This window comes from Gobius niger (assembly GCF_951799975.1).
Source record: "Gobius niger genome assembly, contig: SCAFFOLD_198, whole genome shotgun sequence".
NCBI classification, from domain to species: domain Eukaryota; kingdom Metazoa; phylum Chordata; class Actinopteri; order Gobiiformes; family Gobiidae; genus Gobius; species Gobius niger.
In genome coordinates this window covers 13,487-32,088 of record NW_027639257.1, presented here as the reverse complement: position 1 = coordinate 32,088, position 18,602 = coordinate 13,487, and the positions used below count along the sequence as shown (strand labels likewise).

At 46.3% G+C, this 18,602-nt stretch overlaps 1 long non-coding RNA gene across 1 annotated transcript; it reads left to right on the top strand.

Annotated features, from left to right (window-relative positions):
- Positions 1-429: 429 nt before the first annotated feature.
- LOC306982675 lies at positions 430-17,036 on the top strand. The gene is made up of 3 exons (XR_013794222.1): positions 430-584; positions 14,211-14,373; positions 16,924-17,036. It is a non-coding gene; the product is annotated as an uncharacterized lncRNA (long non-coding RNA).
- The last annotated feature ends 1,566 nt before the right edge of the window (positions 17,037-18,602 follow it).

Below are 18,602 nucleotides of genomic sequence, written 5' to 3'. Positions count from 1 at the left end.
CTCTCCTCTTTCCCTCCTCTCCCTCCCCTTCTTCTTCTCCTCTCTCTCTCCCTTTTCCTCCTCTTCTTCTTCTCCTCTCTCTCCCCTTTTCCTCCTCTTCTTCTTCTCCTCTCGCTCCTCTTTCCCTCCTCTCCCCTCTTCTTCTCTCTCTCTCCTCTTTCTCTCCTCTTCTTCTTCTCCTCTCGCTCCTCTTTCCCTCCCCTTCTTCTTCTCCTCTCTCTCCTCTTCCCTCCTCTCCCCCTCTCCAAAACAGTTCAAATAAGATGAATTCTCAGCTTCTTTTTGTCATAAAACATGTCTACTTTAGTTGGAACCAGTGCCTTGTTTTGTCTTCCCGTCAGTGAGCGTTTGTTTCTTCTCTCGTCCGTTTGTGTGAAGGTTTTCGTGGATGTGCATCGTCCTAAACGTCTCCGTTCTCTCCCGCAGCGAGCCCACATGCGCCCCCTTCAGGCCTGCACTTCTCGTCGTCTCCGATCCTGCAGCAGCCGGGCTCGTACTTCTCGCACCCCGCCATCCGCGACCACCCCCAGGAGACGCTCAAGGAGTTCGTGCAGCTGGTGTGTCCCGAGGGCGGAGCTTCACACGTGAGTTCAAGACTCGAACCCGCTCCGATAAACCCGAGACACGAGAGAGTCCGAGTTCTAAGGACACGAGAGAGTCCGAGTTCTAAGACACGAGAGAGTCCGAGTTCTAAGACACGAGAGAGTCCGAGTTCTAAGACACAAGAGAGTCCGAGTTCTAAGACACGAGAGGAGTCCGAGTTCTAAGACACGAGAGAGTCCGAGTTCTAAGACACGAGAGGGTCCGAGTTCTAAGACACGAGAGAGTCCGAGTTCTAAGTCACGAGAGAGTCCGAGTTCTAAGACACGAGAGAGTCCGAGTTCTAAGTCACGAGAGAGTCCGAGTTCTAAGACACGAGAGAGTCCGAGTTCTAAGACACGAGAGAGTCCGAGTTCTAAGACACGAGAGAGTCCGAGTTCTAAGACACGAGAGAGTCCGAGTTCTAAGGACACGAGAGAGTCCGAGTTCTAAGACACGAGAGAGTCCGAGTTCTAAGACACGAGAGAGTCCGAGTTCTAAGTCACGAGAGAGTCCGAGTTCTAAGACACGAGAGAGTCCGAGTTCTAAGACACGAGAGAGTCCGAGTTCTAAGACACGAGAGAGTCCGAGTTCTAAGACACGAGAGAGTCCGAGTTCTAAGACACGAGAGAGTCCGAGTTCTAAGTCACGAGAGAGTCCGAGTTCTAAGACACGAGAGAGTCCGAGTTCTAAGTCACGAGAGAGTCCGAGTTCTAAGACACGAGAGAGTCCGAGTTCTAAGTCACGAGAGAGTCCGAGTTCTAAGACACGAGAGAGTCCGAGTTCTAAGACACGAGAGAGTCCGAGTTCTAAGACACGAGAGAGTCCGAGTTCTAAGACACGAGAGAGTCCGAGTTCAGGACAAACCTGGGCTAAACCTGGGCTAAACCTGGGCTAAACCTGGACTAAACCTGGATTAAACCTGGACTAAACCTGGACCAAACCTGGACTAAACCTGGACCAAACCTGGACTAAACCTGGGACTAAACCTGGACCAAACCTGGACCAAACCTGGACTAAACCTGGACCAAACCTGGACTAAACCTGGGCTAAACCAGGACTAAACCTGGACTATACCTGGACTAAACCTGGACTAAACCTGGACTAAACCTGGACTAAACCTGGACTAAACCTGGACTAAACCTGGACTAAACCTGGGCTAAACCTGGGCTAAACCTTGACTAAACCTGGGTTAAACCTGGACTAAACCTGGATTAAACCTGGACTAAACCTGGATTAAACCTTGACTAAACCTGGACTAAACCTGGACTAAACCTGGACTAAACCTGGACTAAACCTGGACTAAACCTGGACTAAACCTGGGCTAAACCTTGACTAAACCTGGGTTAAACCTGGACTAAACCTGGGCTAAACCTGGACTAAACCTGGACTAAACCTTGACTAAACCTGGACTAAACCTGGACTAAACCTGGGCTAAACCTGGACTAAACCTGGACTAAACCTGGGCTAAACCTGGGCTAAACCTGGACTAAACCTGGACCAAACCTGGACTAAACCTTGACTAAACCTTGACTAAACCTGGACTAAACCTGGACTAAACCTGGACCAAACCTGGACTAAACCTGGGTTATTTTGTTCGTCTCATTTGTTTTTGTGATTCAAATGCTGTTGGTGCAAATTCAGATGTTGTAGTTGGGCACATTACTGTTTACAATAAGAGCACAGCACAGTGTCCTGATCTGTGCATTAAAGAAGCACGGTTTGGTAAACTGCTGCCACAAGAGGGCGCCACCTCCTGCTGAGCCTGTTCGTACGTGTGTGTATGTGTTATATTTGTTTTGAGTAGAAGTACAGAAAGCCACATAGATGGTCTCATGGAGAGGCAGATACGAGGCCACAACAACGTCATGTCCTGCCCTGATGAAGTCCAGGTTTAGTCCAGGTTAACCTCTCTTTCAGGGCCTCGTTGGCGCAGTTGGCAGCGCGTCAGTCTCATAATCTGAAGGTCGTGAGTTCGAGCCTCACACGGGGCACAGCCTTTTACTCAAACTCTGCCCTTTCACTGAACAAACACGGGTGAAGCTCCACAACAAAGAGCTTTAGAACAACAGGCCCAGACCAGTCACTGAGTCTGTTCAAAAGCTTTAGGAGGAGATTTGACCTGGAATTGTCTCCCTTAAGCGTCACGTTTCGCCCCAGTTTTAGTCCCGCCCACACCCCTTTAAGACACATAGCAACAGTTAACGTCATAATGTTTTCTGGCCTGACTCCATGAGCCCGGTTTCTGAAACACAAATGACGACAGAATAAACCAGACTTGTCCAAACAGCTCCTGTTGTTCTAAAGCTCTTTGTTGTGGAGCTTCACCCGTGTTTGTTCAGTGAAAGGACAGAGTTTGGGTAAAAGGCTGTGCCCCGTGTGAGGCTCGAACTCACGACCTTCAGATTATGAGACTGACGCGCTGCCAACTGCGCCAACGAGGCCCTGGAACTGCCCTAAACTGGGACCAAACTGGACTAAACCTGGACTTCATCAGGGCAGGACATGATGATGTTGTGGTCTCGCATCTGCCTCTCAATGAGACCATCTATGTGGCTTTACTTCTACTCAAAACAAATATAACACATACACAAGACTCAGACCTTCACCCAAAGGCACTCCTAGAAACACACACGCAAGAACAGGCTCAGCAGGAGGTGGCGCCCTCTTGTGGCAGCAGTTTACCAAACCATGCTTCTTTAATGCACAGATCAGGACACTGTGCTGTGCTCTTATAGAGCTCCACAGTCCCGCCTCCTCTCCACAGTCCCGCCTCCTCTCGGGTCCGGAAGTAAAACCCCCCCTTGCTTTGAGACCGTATTGATTTGGAATAAAGTCTTTAACTCTCGGGCTGAATCCAGCTCTGTGGTTCTAAAGCGACCGCAGAGTCAGACGCAGGTGAAAAAAGCACGTCTAAGATCCATCTAGTTTAACTGCGAGCCTTCGTCCTAGAACTACATTACCCAGGATGCTCGGGAGTCCCATGATCTACTACGAGGCTTTTGATTGGTGGAGCTTCACGTTCCCACACGTGTTTATTTATTGTACTGTAGAAAACATATTATAAACATTGTATTCAAACATAATGCAGGCAGAGAGTGGACGTTTTATCCAGATCTAACACTGAGAGGAAGAAAAACGTACGAATAATGTTCCCAACGATCCAATTAAACGAACCACCATCATTTTTATTCCCATTAGCAGGATTCAGATTGTTTAATAGTGAAATAATATAGACCTTTGTCTGCAAAGTAACAGAAACTGGCCGTGTTTGCTGAAAACTTGGTTGCCTTGACCAGCGGGCGCGATGTCGCAATGGTTCTTGGGATACGGAGTTTCTATAGTCAGGAAGTGAATGATGTCACAGCCTTTACCTTTGCCTTTTCTTCAACATGTCGTCTTCTTTTTGGATTGAAATCAAACTTTTTATGCTCTCGAATTGCTACAGAGCTGATCAGCTTTTGCGGTGACGTTAAACTCTTAATATTTGAATTTTTGGGAAATCGACGGTCGTGTAGACGGGGATTTTTTCCTTCCGGAGCAACAGCGAGGGGCGGGACTCTGGAGCTCTTATTGTAAACAGTAATGTGCCCAAGTACAACATTTGTTTGATTCACAAAAACAAATGTGACGAACAAAATAGTCCAGGTTTAGTCCAGGTTTAGTCCAGGTTTAGCCCAGGTTAGTCCTGGTTGGGAACCTGCTCCAGGGCCTCGTTGGCGCAGTTGGCAGCGCGTCAGTCTCATAATCTGAAGGTCGTGAGTTCGAGCCTCACACGGGGCACAGTCTTTTACTCAAACTCTGCCCTTTCACCGAACACACACGGGTGAAGCTCCACAACAAAGAGCTTTAGAACAGCAGGCCCAGACCAGTCACTGAGTCTGTGCAAAAGCTTTAGGAGGAGATTTGACCTGGAATTGTCTCCCTTAAGCGTCACGTTTCGCCCCAGTTTTAGCCCCGCCCACACCCCTTTAAGACACATAGTAACAGTTAACGTCATAATGGTTTTCTGGCCTGACTCCATGAGCCCGGTTTCTGAAACACAAATGACGACAGAATAAACCAGACTTGTCCAAACAGCTCCTGTTGTTCTAAAGCTCTTTGTTGTGGAGCTTCACCCGTGTTTGTTCAGTGAAAGGGCAGAGTTAGAGTAAAAGGCTGTGCCCCGTGTGAGGCTCGAACTCACGACCTTCAGATTATGAGACTGACGCGCTGCCAACTGCGCCAACGAGGCCCTGGAACTGCCCTAAACTGGGACCAAACTGGGACCAAACTGGACTAAACCTGGACTAAACCTGGACTATTTTGTTCATCTCGTATGTTTTTGTGATTCAAACGAATGCTGTTGGTGCAAATTCAAAATGTTGTACAAATACAGTTGGGTGAATTTCCGTTAACCATGAGAGCAGATTACAGTGTCCTGATCTGTGCCCTAAAGAAGCCCGGTTCGGTAAACTGCTGCCAGAAGGGGGCGCCCTTCGAGCCCCAGTTTCCTCCCAGGTTCCTCCCCCTCTGCCCGGTCGTCTCCTGGCTGCGGTGTCGCTCTCGGTGATAGCTGATATATCTCAGTCTAGACGCCGGATCGATTTGTGACCGCACTCTCTCCGCGCACACAGCACCGCGGCGGGACGGCGGCTGCACACACGCGAGGGAGGGGGGAGGGAGGGGGGAGAGAGGGGGGAGGGGGAGAGAGGGGGGGGAGGGCGGCCATAAAGCTGCCTCACCTCGCCTGAACTCCACACAAACCCCATCGAAACGTGAAATCTGTGAAACTGCAGCTCCTCAGCCTTTAGCTCCCGAACGTTTCAGTCAAGGTCTTAGCTTTCAAATGAGGCGTCACTCTGGCCTATAGGCTGTAACCTCCAGCCCAGAACTTTTTAGATTTGGATAAAACTGAACTGGAGAAAATGCGCTCGGTTAAGGCGGGGGTTAAGAGGTTAAGGTAAAACATTATCGCCCTCAAAGTTAATAAATTAACTTTAATTCTCTTTAAAAAGTGAAAAAGTCCAGTTTCACATTTCCTCATTTGCTTCCAGTTATTGTCTGGAACAAATGATCTCGATGGAAATAAATCACCAAATCATCGATAAAGTAAATATAGAAGTGATTTAAGCTGAATGTGGATTAAACCGGGATTAATAGTATCGACATGACACCGTTTTTGTTTCATGTGGATTGTGAAACATTGGCCAAGAAAAGAACAGGTTTGATTTCAGTGAAGTCTCTGAGAGGTCTCTGTGAGGTCTCCGAGAGGTCTCTGTGAGGTCTCCGAGAGGTCTCTAAGAGGTCTCTGTGAGGTCTCTAAGAGGTCTCTGTGAGGTCTCTGAGAGGTCTCTGTGAGGTCTCCGAGAGGTCTCTGTGAGGTCTCCGAGAGGTCTCTAAGAGGTCTCTGTGAGGTCTCTAAGAGGTCTCTGTGAGGTCTCTGAGAGGTCTCTGTGAGGTCTCCGAGAGGTCTCTAAGAGGTCTCTGTGAGGTCTCTAAGAGGTCTCTGTGAGGTCTCTAAGAGGTCTCTGTGAGGTCTCTAAGAGGTCTCTGTGAGGTCTCTGAGAGGTCTCTGTGAGGTCTCTGAGAGGTCTCTGTGAGGTCTCTAAGAGGTCTCTGTGAGGTCTCTAAGAGGTCTCTGTGAGGTCTCTGAGAGGTCTCTGTGAGGTCTCTAAGAGGTCTCTGTGAGGTCTCTGTGAGGTCTCTGTGAGGTCTCTAAGAGGTCTCTGTGAGGTCTCTGAGAGGTCTCTGTGAGGTCTCTAAGAGGTCTCTGAGAGGTCTCTGTGAGGTCTCTAAGAGGTCTCTGTGAGGTCTCTGAGAGGTCTCTGTGAGGTCTCTAAGAGGTCTCTGTGAGGTCTCTGTGAGGTCTCTGTGAGGTCTCTAAGAGGTCTCTGAGAGGTCTCTGTGAGGTCTCTAAGAGGTCTCTGAGAGGTCTCTGAGAGGTCTCTGAGAGGTCTCTGTGAGGTCTCTAAGAGGTCTCTGAGAGGTCTCTGAGAGGTCTCTAAGAGGTCTCTGTGAGGTCTCTAAGAGGTCTCTGTGAGGTCTCTGAGAGGTCTCTGTGAGGTCTCTGAGAGGTCTCTGTGAGGTCTCTAAGAGGTCTCTGTGAGGTCTCTGAGAGGTCTCTGTGAGGTCTCTAAGAGGTCTCTGTGAGGTCTCTAAGAGGTCTCTGAGAGGTCTCTGAGAGGTCTCTGAGAGGTCTCTGTGAGGTCTCTGTGAGGTCTCTGAGAGGTCTCTGTGAGGTCTCTAAGAGGTCTCTGTGAGGTCTCTAAGAGGTCTCTGTGAGGTCTCTAAGAGGTCTCTGTGAGGTCTCTGAGAGGTCTCTAAGAGGTCTCTGTGAGGTCTCTAAGAGGTCTCTGTGAGGTCTCTGAGAGGTCTCTGTGAGGTCTCTAAGAGGTCTCTGTGAGGTCTCTAAGAGGTCTCTGTGAGGTCTCTAAGAGGTCTCTGTGAGGTCTCTGAGAGGTCTCTAAGAGGTCTCTGTGAGGTCTCTAAGAGGTCTCTGTGAGGTCTCTGAGAGGTCTCTGTGAGGTCTCTAAGAGGTCTCTGTGAGGTCTCTAAGAGGTCTCTGTGAGGTCTCTGAGAGGTCTCCGAGAGGTCTCTGTGAGGTCTCTGAGAGGTCTCTGAGAGGTCTCTGTGAGGTCTCTGTGAGGTCTCTAAGAGGTCTCTGTGAGGTCTCTGTGAGGTCTCTAAGAGGTCTCTGAGAGGTCTCTGTGAGGTCTCTAAGAGGTCTCTGAGAGGTCTCTAAGAGGTCTCTGAGAGGTCTCTGTGAGGTCTCTAAGAGGTCTCTGTGAGGTCTCTAAGAGGTCTCCGAGAGGTCTCTGTGAGGTCTCTGAGAGGTCTCTGAGAGGTCTCTGTGAGGTCTCTGTGAGGTCTCTAAGAGGTCTCTGTGAGGTCTCTAAGAGGTCTCTGTGAGGTCTCTAAGAGGTCTCTGTGAGGTCTCTGAGAGGTCTCTGAGAGGTCTCTGTGAGGTCTCTAAGAGGTCTCTGTGAGGTCTCTAAGAGGTCTCTGTGAGGTCTCTAAGAGGTCTCTGTGAGGTCTCTAAGAGGTCTCTGTGAGGTCTCTGAGAGGTCTCTGTGAGGTCTCTGAGAGGTCTCTGAGAGGTCTCTGAGAGGTCTCTGTGAGGTCTCTAAGAGGTCTCTGTGAGGTCTCCGAGAGGTCTCTGTGAGGTCTCTGAGAGGTCTCCGAGAGGTCTCTGAGAGGTCTCCGAGAGGTCTCTGTGAGGTCTCTGAGAGGTCTCTGTGAGGTCTCTAAGAGGTCTCTGTGAGGTCTCTGAGAGGTCTCTGTGAGGTCTCTGAGAGGTCTCCGAGAGGTCTCTGTGAGGTCTCTAAGAGGTCTCTGTGAGGTCTCTGTGAGGTCTCTAAGAGGTCTCTGAGAGGTCTCTGAGAGGTCTCTGTGAGGTCTCTGAGAGGTCTCTGTGAGGTCTCTGTGAGGTCTCTAAGAGGTCTCTGAGAGGTCTCTGAGAGGTCTCTGTGAGGTCTCTGAGAGGTCTCTGTGAGGTCTCTGAGAGGTCTCCGAGAGGTCTCTGTGAGGTCTCTAAGAGGTCTCTGTGAGGTCTCTGTGAGGTCTCTGTGAGGTCTCTGAGAGGTCTCTGTGAGGTCTCTGTGAGGTCTCTAAGAGGTCTCTGAGAGGTCTCTGAGAGGTCTCTGTGAGGTCTCTGAGAGGTCTCCGAGAGGTCTCTGTGAGGTCTCTAAGAGGTCTCTGTGAGGTCTCTGTGAGGTCTCTGTGAGGTCTCTAAGAGGTCTCTGTGAGGTCTCTGAGAGGTCTCTGTGAGGTCTCTGAGAGGTCTCTGTGAGGTCTCTGTGAGGTCTCTAAGAGGTCTCTGTGAGGTCTCTGAGAGGTCTCTGTGAGGTCTCTAAGAGGTCTCTGTGAGGTCTCTAAGAGGTCTCTGTGAGGTCTCTGAGAGGTCTCTGTGAGGTCTCTGAGAGGTCTCTGTGAGGTCTCTGAGAGGTCTCTGTGAGGTCTCTAAGAGGTCTCTGTGAGGTCTCCGAGAGGTCTCTAAGAGGTCTCTGTGAGGTCTCTAAGAGGTCTCTGTGAGGTCTCTGAGAGGTCTCTAAGAGGTCTCTGTGAGGTCTCTAAGAGGTCTCTGTGAGGTCTCCGAGAGGTCTCTAAGAGGTCTCTGTGAGGTCTCTAAGAGGTCTCTGTGAGGTCTCTGAGAGGTCTCTGTGAGGTCTCCGAGAGGTCTCTGTGAGGTCTCTGAGAGGTCTCTGTGAGGTCTCCGAGAGGTCTCTGTGAGGTCTCTAAGAGGTCTCTGTGAGGTCTCTAAGAGGTCTCTGTGAGGTCTCCGAGAGGTCTCTGTGAGGTCTCTAAGAGGTCTCTGTGAGGTCTCTAAGAGGTCTCTGTGAGGTCTCCGAGAGGTCTCTGTGAGGTCTCCGAGAGGTCTCTGTGAGGTCTCTAAGAGGTCTCTGTGAGGTCTCTGAGAGGTCTCTGTGAGGTCTCTGTGAGGTCTCTAAGAGGTCTCTGTGAGGTCTCTAAGAGGTCTCTGTGAGGTCTCTGAGAGGTCTCTGTGAGGTCTCTAAGAGGTCTCTGTGAGGTCTCTAAGAGGTCTCTGTGAGGTCTCTGAGAGGTCTCCGAGAGGTCTCTGTGAGGTCTCTAAGAGGTCTCTGTGAGGTCTCCGAGAGGTCTCTGTGAGGTCTCTGTGAGGTCTCTGAAAGGTCTCTGTGAGGTCTCTGAAAGGTCTCTGAGAGGTCTCTGAGAGGTCTCTGTGAGGTCTCTGAAAGGTCTCTGAAAGGTCTCTGAGAGGTCTCTCTCCGAGAGGTCTCTCTCCGAGAGGTCTCTTTCCGAGAGGTCTCTGAGAGATCTCTGCCATCTCAAGCAACACTATTTGTTGTCCTGAACCTGTGAGACGTTTCAGATCCCAAGAGGACCTCACAGCGACGTGTGGAGTCTCCGAGAGGTCTCCCTGGTCTCCCACAGGGACGTCACCGAAACGTCTCACAGGTTCAGGACAACAAATAGTGTTTGCGACCAGGGCCGGATTTAAGTACCGTTTTACTTAAATCCGGCCTGGGGCTAAAGTTCTTTCAGGGCCCCCATATACTGTATGTCTGTCTCTCTCTACAATGAAAAGACAAATGTTTGAGAAAAAAAAACAGTTATTTTATTGTAATGGTGCATTTAAACAGACCGATAGGAACATATCAATGAAAATGGCTCAGACCATATTTAGTCCTGGTTTAGTCGCAGGTACAAAGTCACCTGATGAAGCCTTAAATGTGAGGGAGTCTGAGAGGAACTCCTCATGCCCAGGGGCCCCTCAACCTGCTGGGCCCCTGGGCTTTAACCTCTGTAGCCCCTGCACAAATCCGGCCTTGATGGCCTTGAGACGGCGTAGTCCTCTCAGAGACTCCCTCGGAGACGTCTCTGTGACCAGCTGTGACTCTAGTCTCTAACGAGTCTCCAGGCCCTTTGTCTGCGCACAGTCAGACCGAGTGACGGAAACGTTACGGCAGAACTCACAGATTTGCAACAGCCCAGACCAGTCGCTGAGTCTTTGCAAAAGCTTTAGGAGGAGATCTGACCTGGAATAGTCTCACTTTAGTCTCACTTTAGTCTCCCTTTAGCCCCGCCCACACCCCTTTAAGACACATAGTAACAGTTAACGTCATAATGGTTTTCGGTTTGTGAAACACAAATGACGACAGAATAAACCAGACTTGTCCAAACAGCTCCTGTTGTTCTAAAGGTCTTTGTTGTGGAGCTTCACCCGTGTTTGTTCAGTGAAAGGACAGAGTTTGGGTAAAAGGCTGTGCCCCGTGTGAGGCTCGAACTCACGACCTTCAGATTATGAGACTGACGCGCTGCCAACTGCGCCAACGAGGCCCTGGAACTGCCCTAAACTGGACCAAACTGGACTAAACCTGGACTTCATCAGGGCAGGACATGATGATGTTGTGGTCTCGCATCTGCCTCTCAATGAGACCATCTATGTGGCTTTACTTCTACTCAAAACAAATATAACACATACACAAGACTCAGACCTTCACCCAAAGGCACTCCTAGAAACACACACGCAAGAACAGGCTCAGCAGGAGGTGGCGCCCTCTTGTGGCAGCAGTTTACCAAACCATGCTTCTTTAATGCACAGATCAGGACACTGTGCTGTGCTCTTATAGAGCTCCACAGTCCCGCCTCCTCTCCACAGTCCCGCCTCCTCTCGGGTCCGGAAGTAAAACCCCCCCTTGCTTTGAGACCGTATTGATTTGGAATAAAGTCTTTAACTCTCGGGCTGAATCCAGCTCTGTGGTTCTAAAGCGACCGCAGAGTCAGACGCAGGTGAAAAAAGCACGTCTAAGATCCATCTAGTTTAACTGCGAGCCTTCGTCCTAGAACTACATTACCCAGGATGCTCGGGAGTCCCATGATCGACTACGAGGCTTTTGATTGGTGGAGCTTCACGTTCCCACACGTGTTTATTTATTGTACTGTAGAAAACATATTATAAACATTGTATTCAAACATAATGCAGGCAGAGAGTGGACGTTTTATCCAGATCTAACACTGAGAGGAAGAAAAACGTACGAATAATGTTCCCAACGATCCAATTAAACGAACCACCATCATTTTTATTCCATTAGCAGGATTCAGATTGTTTAATAGTGAAATAATATAGACCTTTGTCTGCAAAGTAACAGAAACTGGCCGTGTTTGCTGAAAACTTGGTTGCCTTGACCAGCGGGCGCGATGTCGCAATGGTTCTTGGGATACGGAGTTTCTATAGTCAGGAAGTGAATGATGTCACAGCCTTTACCTTTGCCTTTTCTTCAACATGTCGTCTTCTTTTTGGATTTAAATCAAACTTTTTATGCTCTCGAATTGCTACAGAGCTGATCAGCTTTTGCGGTGACGTTAAACTCTTAATATTTGAATTTTTGGGAAATCGACGGTCGTGTAGACGGGGATTTTTTCCTTCCGGAGCAACAGCGAGGGGCGGGACTCTGGAGCTCTTATTGTAAACAGTAATGTGCCCAAGTACAACATTTGTTTGATTCACAAAAACAAATGTGACGAACAAAATAGTCCAGGTTTAGTCCAGGTTTAGTCCAGGTTTAGCCCAGGTTAGTCCTGGTTGGGAACCTGCTCCAGGGCCTCGTTGGCGCAGTTGGCAGCGCGTCAGTCTCATAATCTGAAGGTCGTGAGTTCGAGCCTCACACGGGGCACAGCCTTTTACTCAAACTCTGCCCTTTCACTGAACAAACACGGGTGAAGCTCCACAACAAAGAGCTTTAGAACAACAGGCCCAGACCAGTCACTGAGTCTGTGCAAAAGCTTTAGGAGGAGATTTGACCTGGAATTGTCTCCCTTAAGCGTCACGTTTCGCCCCAGTTTTAGCCCCGCCCACACCCCTTTAAGACACATAGCAACAGTTAACGTCATAATGTTTTCTGGCCTGACTCCATGAGCCCGGTTTCTGAAACACAAATGACGACAGAATAAACCAGACTTGTCCAAACAGCTCCTGTTGTTCTAAAGCTCTTTGTTGTGGAGCTTCACCCGTGTTTGTTCAGTGAAAGGACAGAGTTTGGGTAAAAGGCTGTGCCCCGTGTGAGGCTCGAACTCACGACCTTCAGATTATGAGACTGACGCGCTGCCAACTGCGCCAACGAGGCCCTGGAGCAGGTTCTCAACCAGGACTAAACCTGGACTAAACCTGGGCTAAACCTGGACTAAACCTGGGCTACACCTGGACTAAACCTGGGCTAAACCTGGACTAAACCTGGACTAAACCTGGGCTAAACCTGGTCTATGGTGGTCGTCACATGTTTTTGTGATTCAAACAAATGCTGTTGGTGCAAATTCAAATGTTCCAGTTGGGCACATTACTGTTTACAATAAGAGCACAGCACAGTGTCCTGATCTGTGCATTAAAGAAGCACGGTTCGGTAAACTGCTGCCAGAAGGGGGCGCCCTTCGAGCCCCAGTTTTCTCCCAGTTTTTCGCCTTATCTCCAGTGGATCCTCCAGATTTACCAAACGCTCTGCTCCTCATACGTTCTGCTCCTCGTACGTTGCTCCTCGACTCATCCCTCCCCACACGTGTTCCTCCAGAAGTTTTGGTGTCCAGAGCGAGAAAGTTACTTTTCCAAACTCTTATTTAGACGGAGTTGGACTTTCCACTTTGAATACTAAAGTGCCTGAGGGCGGCTGTGGCTCCGTCAGGTGCATAGGTTCAGTCCGGTTCCTCTGCGGCTCCGTCGTCTGCCCTTTCCCTCCTCCTGCTCTTCCGACTTTAGATAAAACTGTGGAACAAAGGCCCCGTGCACGTGCGTGAGCGTGTGCATGTGTGTGTGTGTGCGTGTGTGAGCGTGTGTGTGAGCGTGCACGTGTCTGTGTGTGTGTGTGTGTGTGTGCTGTGCGCGGCGTGAGCGCTCAGACGGAGCAGGCAGAGGGTATTATACTTATAGATTAGCAGATAAAATGCGAGCAGCAGCAGAATTCTTTATGACCAGCGCCGGATCCTGCTGACGCACCATTTCTGTGCACTTCCCATCGCCGCGCACGCTCACACACACACACACAGGCTCGTGCACGCTCACACACACAGGCTCGTGCACGCTCACACACACAGGCTCGTGCACGCTCACACACACACACACAGGCTCGTGCACGCTCACACACACACAGGCTCGTGCACGCTCACACACACAGGCTCGTGCACGCTCACACACACAGGCTCGTGCACGCTCACACTGGAAGGACGCAGCGGTTACAGGTTGGACCAAAGAGTCTTGTTTTGATGAAAGTCCGGACGAAACCGCAGCTCGAAAACTGGAGACTCCAAGAAAGAAATGAGTCAGATTTACTTAAAATAATAAGTTTGTCCTCAGTTTCAGAAACTCATTTGAGAAAACGCTGGGGCCTCATTCATGAACAGGGCTGTGCACCGTGAAACGATACCAGTCTGGAATCGGAAAAATGAAAGTATCGAAAGCAGATACCGATCTTTAGATCCAAGTGTGGAAGTGACTTGGTTGTTTCAGCTCAAATAAAGACTTTTTAAAATGTTATTTCCCCCATTTTTGCCCTTTTACTTTTAATTCTTATTAGTTTTTTCAATTTTTTCCTCCATTTACGACCAATTTCACTTTTTGTTCCGTGCTTTTGCTAAATTGACTAATATTTCCCCATGTTGTGTCATCACAGTTTCTCCTGCTCCCGTTATTGTAAATGATCTTCCACACATTAAGGTTTTCTGGTTCTCAACCACAAATACTTGGGGTGTTCTGCTTTTGTCAGTCCCATAGCACCAGTCTATATCTCACTACAATGATGCCAAACCTTCTGTTGGTCTGTAAATGCAGTAAATTAGAATAACTGCCTTGTATAAAATGTCTCTCTCAAAATGGCTGTAGTGAATGTCTTGAAATAGGCCTCTGTCTCTTTAAGAACCTCTTTCCGACACGCCCCCTCCACACGCTGTCTGTGGCATCAGTGGGGAGGGGGTTCTGCTGAGGAGCAGTGGTTGGTTACTCGGCTCGGAGGCGTCTCCAGGAGGTGGGGGCGTTCCTAGGAGGACTCAGGCAAACCTCTCCCTAAAATGGCTGCCAGGCGTCTGTCCCGGGGTGTTTGGACAGTCCTCGCACTGAGCAGCTTCATAAACGATAAATGATCAGACTCTTCTTCGTTGTTGTTTTTAAAGCCTCGTTTCTCCCTCAGGCCAACGGCGGTTCCCAGGGAAAGGTGCATAACCCGTTTTTACCGACGCCGATGCTGCCCCCGCCTCCTCCTCCGCCCATGGCCCGCCCCGTCCCGCTGCCCGTCGACAGCAAACCGCCCTCCACGTCGTCCACCGACGGAGGCAGCTCGCCCACCTCCCCCAGTGAGTACCACCCCTCCCCCAGTGAGTACCACCCCTCCCCCGGTGAGTACCACCCCTCCCCCGGTGAGAACCACCCCTCCCCCAGTGAGTACCACCCCTCCCCCAGTGAGAACCACCCCTCCCCCAGTGAGCACCACCCCTCCCCCAGTGAGAACCACCCCTCCCCCAGTGAGCACCACCCCTCCCCCAGTGAGAACCACTCCTCCCCAGTGAGAACCACCCCTCCCCCAGTGAGTACCACCCCTCCCCCTGTGAGTACCACCCCTCCCCCTGTGAGCACCACCCCTCCCCCAGTGAGTACCACCCCTCCCCCTGTGAGCACCACCTCTCCTCCAGTGAGAACCACCCCTCCCCCAGTGAGCACCACCTCTCCTCCAGTGAGCACCACCTCTCCCCCAGTGAGTACCACCCCTCCTCCAGTGAGCACCACCTCTCCCCCAGTGAGCACCACCTCTCCTCCAGTGAGAACCACCCCTCCCCCAGTGAGTACCACCCCTCCTCCAGTGAATACCACCCCTCCCCCTGTGAGCACCACCCCTCCCCCTGTGAGCACCACCCCTCCCCCAGTGAGTACCACCCCTCCTCCAGTGAGTACCACCCCTCCCCCGGTGAGCACCACAAAGGTGAGATAAATATGAGATAAATATGAGATAAATATGAGATAAATATGAGATAAATATGAGATAAATATGAGATAAATATGAGATAAATATTAAATAAATATGAGATAAATATGAGATAAATATGATATAAATATTAAATAAATATGAGATAAACATGAGATAAATATGAGATAAATATGAGATAAATATGAGAGTAATATGAGATAAATATGAGATAAATATGATATAAATATTAAATAAATATGAGATAAACATGAGATAAATATGAGATAAACATGAGATAAATATGAGATAAATATGAGATAAACATGAGATAAATATGAGATAAATATGAGATAAATATGATATAAATATGAGATAAATATGAGATAAATATGATATAAATATGAGATAAATATGAGATAAATATGAGATAAATATTAAATAAATATGAGATAAATATGAGATAAATATGAGATAAATATGAGATAAATATGAGATAAATATTAAATAAATATGAGATAAATATGAGATAAATATGATATAAATATTAAATAAATATGAGATAAACATGAGATAAATATGAGATAAATATGAGATAAATATGAGATTAATATGAGATAAATATGAGATAAATATGATATAAATATTAAATAAATATGAGATAAACATGAGATAAATATGAGATAAACATGAGATAAATATGAGATAAATATGAGATAAACATGAGATAAATATGAGATAAATATGAGATAAATATGATATAAATATGAGATAAATATGAGATAAATATGAGATAAATATGAGATAAATATGAGAAACATGAGATAATATGAGATAAATATGAGATAAATATTAAATAAACATGAGATAAATATGAGATAAATATGAAATATATATGAGATAAATATGAGATAAACATGAGATAAATATGAGATAAATATGATATAAATATTAAATAAATATGAGATAAATATGAGATAAATATGAGATAAATATGAGATAAATATGAGATAAATATGAGATAAACATGAGATTAATATGAGATAAATATGAGATAAACATGAGATAAATATGAAATAAATATTAATAAATATGAGATAAATATGAAATAAATATGAGATAAATATGAGATAAACATGAGATAAATATGAAATAAATATGAGATAAATATGAGATAAATATTAAATAAATATGAGATAAATATGAGATTAATATTAAATAAATATGAGATAAACATGAGATAAATATGATATAAATATTAAATAAATATGAGATAAATATGAGATAAATATGAGATAAACATGAGATAAATATGAGATAAATATGAGATAAACATGAGATAAATATGAGATAAATATTAAATAAACATGAGATAAATATGAGATAAATATGAGATAAATATTAAATAAATATGAGATAAATATGAGATAAATATGAGATAAACATGAGATAAATATGAGATAAATATGATATAAATATTAAATAAATATGAGATTAATATGAGATAAATATGAGATAAATATGATATAAATATTAAATAAACATGAGATAAATATGAGATAAATATGAGATAAATATGAGATTAATATGAGATAAATATGAAATAAATATGAGATAAATATTTAATAAATATTTAATACATATTTAATAAATATGAGATAAATATTAAATGATAATGAGATTAATATGAGATAAATATGAGATAAATATTAAATAAATATGAGATAAATATTAAATAAATATGAGATAAATATTAAATAAATATAAGATAAATATTAAATAAACATGAGATGAATATGAAATAAATATAAAATAAATATGAGATGAATATTAGATAAATATGAGATAAATATGAGATAAACATGAGATAAATATCAGATAAATATGAGATAAACATGAGATAAATATGAGATAAACGTGGTTCTCTGTGCTTGTGTTCCTGCAGCGTACTCCACGCCCACCACGTCCCCCGCGCAGAGGTTTGTCAGCGTGGGCCCCCGAGACCCCGGCTTCAACATCCCCCAACAACCTCAGGTACGGAACTCTCTTTAGTCCAAAACATCTGGCTCTGCTCTGAGGATCGCAGTCTGTTCAGAGGATGATGTCATGGGGTCGCTGCAGAATCCTATTGTGGTCACTATGGTAATGGTATGGTCATTTTTATGGTCATTTTGGTTTATGTCTCTGTAACGGCCGGACGTTTCCACATGAAACAAAACCAGAGTCTTCTCTCTCAGCACAGATGAACTCAGGTCACATGACTGTCTCACAAAGTGGAGACGATATTCAGAACGAGGTCAGGACTTTGAGCCTTTTAAGTTCACATGTTTTAGGTCCCCCTCGTTAGTTTGTGGGGGTTTTAGTCCCCCCTGGTCAGTTTGTGGGGGTTTTAGGTCCCCCTCGTCAGTTTGTGGGGGTTTTAGGTCCCCCTCATTAGTTTTTTGGGGGTTTTAGGTCCCCCTCGTCAGTTTGTGGGGGTTTTAGGTCCCCATCATTTGTTTGTGGGGGTTTTAGGTCCCAATCATTAGTTTTGTGGGGGTTTTAGGTCCCCCTCATTAGTTTTTTGGGGGTTTTAGGTCCCCCTCGTTAGTTCTTAGCGGGTTTTTAGTCCCTCCCCGGTAGGTATAGGGAGGTTTTTAGTCCCAGTTCAGCCACATGGTCCTGTTTAATCTCGGCCTCTGTGGCTGAGTGGACACAGGGCTGTGGTCTCTGCAGCCTCTGGACTCATCGATGCATCGACCTGTGGTTCACTGCAGGCCACTGCACACACTCACGCGGGGCTTACTGTCTGTGTGAGGACGCGCACACACACTCACGCAGAGTTCACTGTCTGTGTGAGGACGCCACGCATACATGCGGACACACACACACACTCACGCAGGGTTCATTGTCTGTGTGAGGACGCCCTGTGCACACACGCACACACACACTCATGCGGGGTTCACTGTCTGTGTGAGGACGCCACGCATACATGCGGACACACACACACACACACACAGGGTTTAGTATCAGCGCTGGGACATCCGCACACACTAAAGCTGCATCAATCGAAATGGCAATTACAACGACTGCAAGTTCACACACTACAAAAGTAAATATCAAGCTTTGGTTTAAATGACTTGAAGTGAGAATATTAATCTTGTTTTGAGCGGTTTTCACTCATTTAGACTCTTCTCCTGATCAAACCAAGAATGCTGGTCTCAAGGTAAATCTCTCTTAAAATAAAGTAAATCGGCCAAAGGGACAAGACCAGTGTTTGTACCTCATTGCCAAAGAAAATGACATGAAATAAATGTATTGAATTGAGTCAGAAACATGTGAAATAATCTACATTTTCAAAACTAAAAGAAAAATTGGGAAAATTGGGACATTTAAACTAATCTAGTTCATTACTTTATGCCGCAAACTCATCTAACAACCATTTCAACTAGGAATTATTATTATTATTATTATTATTATTATTATTATTATTATTATTATTATTATTATTATTATTATTATTATTATTATTATTATTATTAAAATGATGGTGTCTTGTCTCACATAAACGGATTAAAAAGTGCTTGACTTGAGAGAGTTTCTGCAGGTTTGGACTGTGTTGAAATAAGAATCGATGGAACAAAC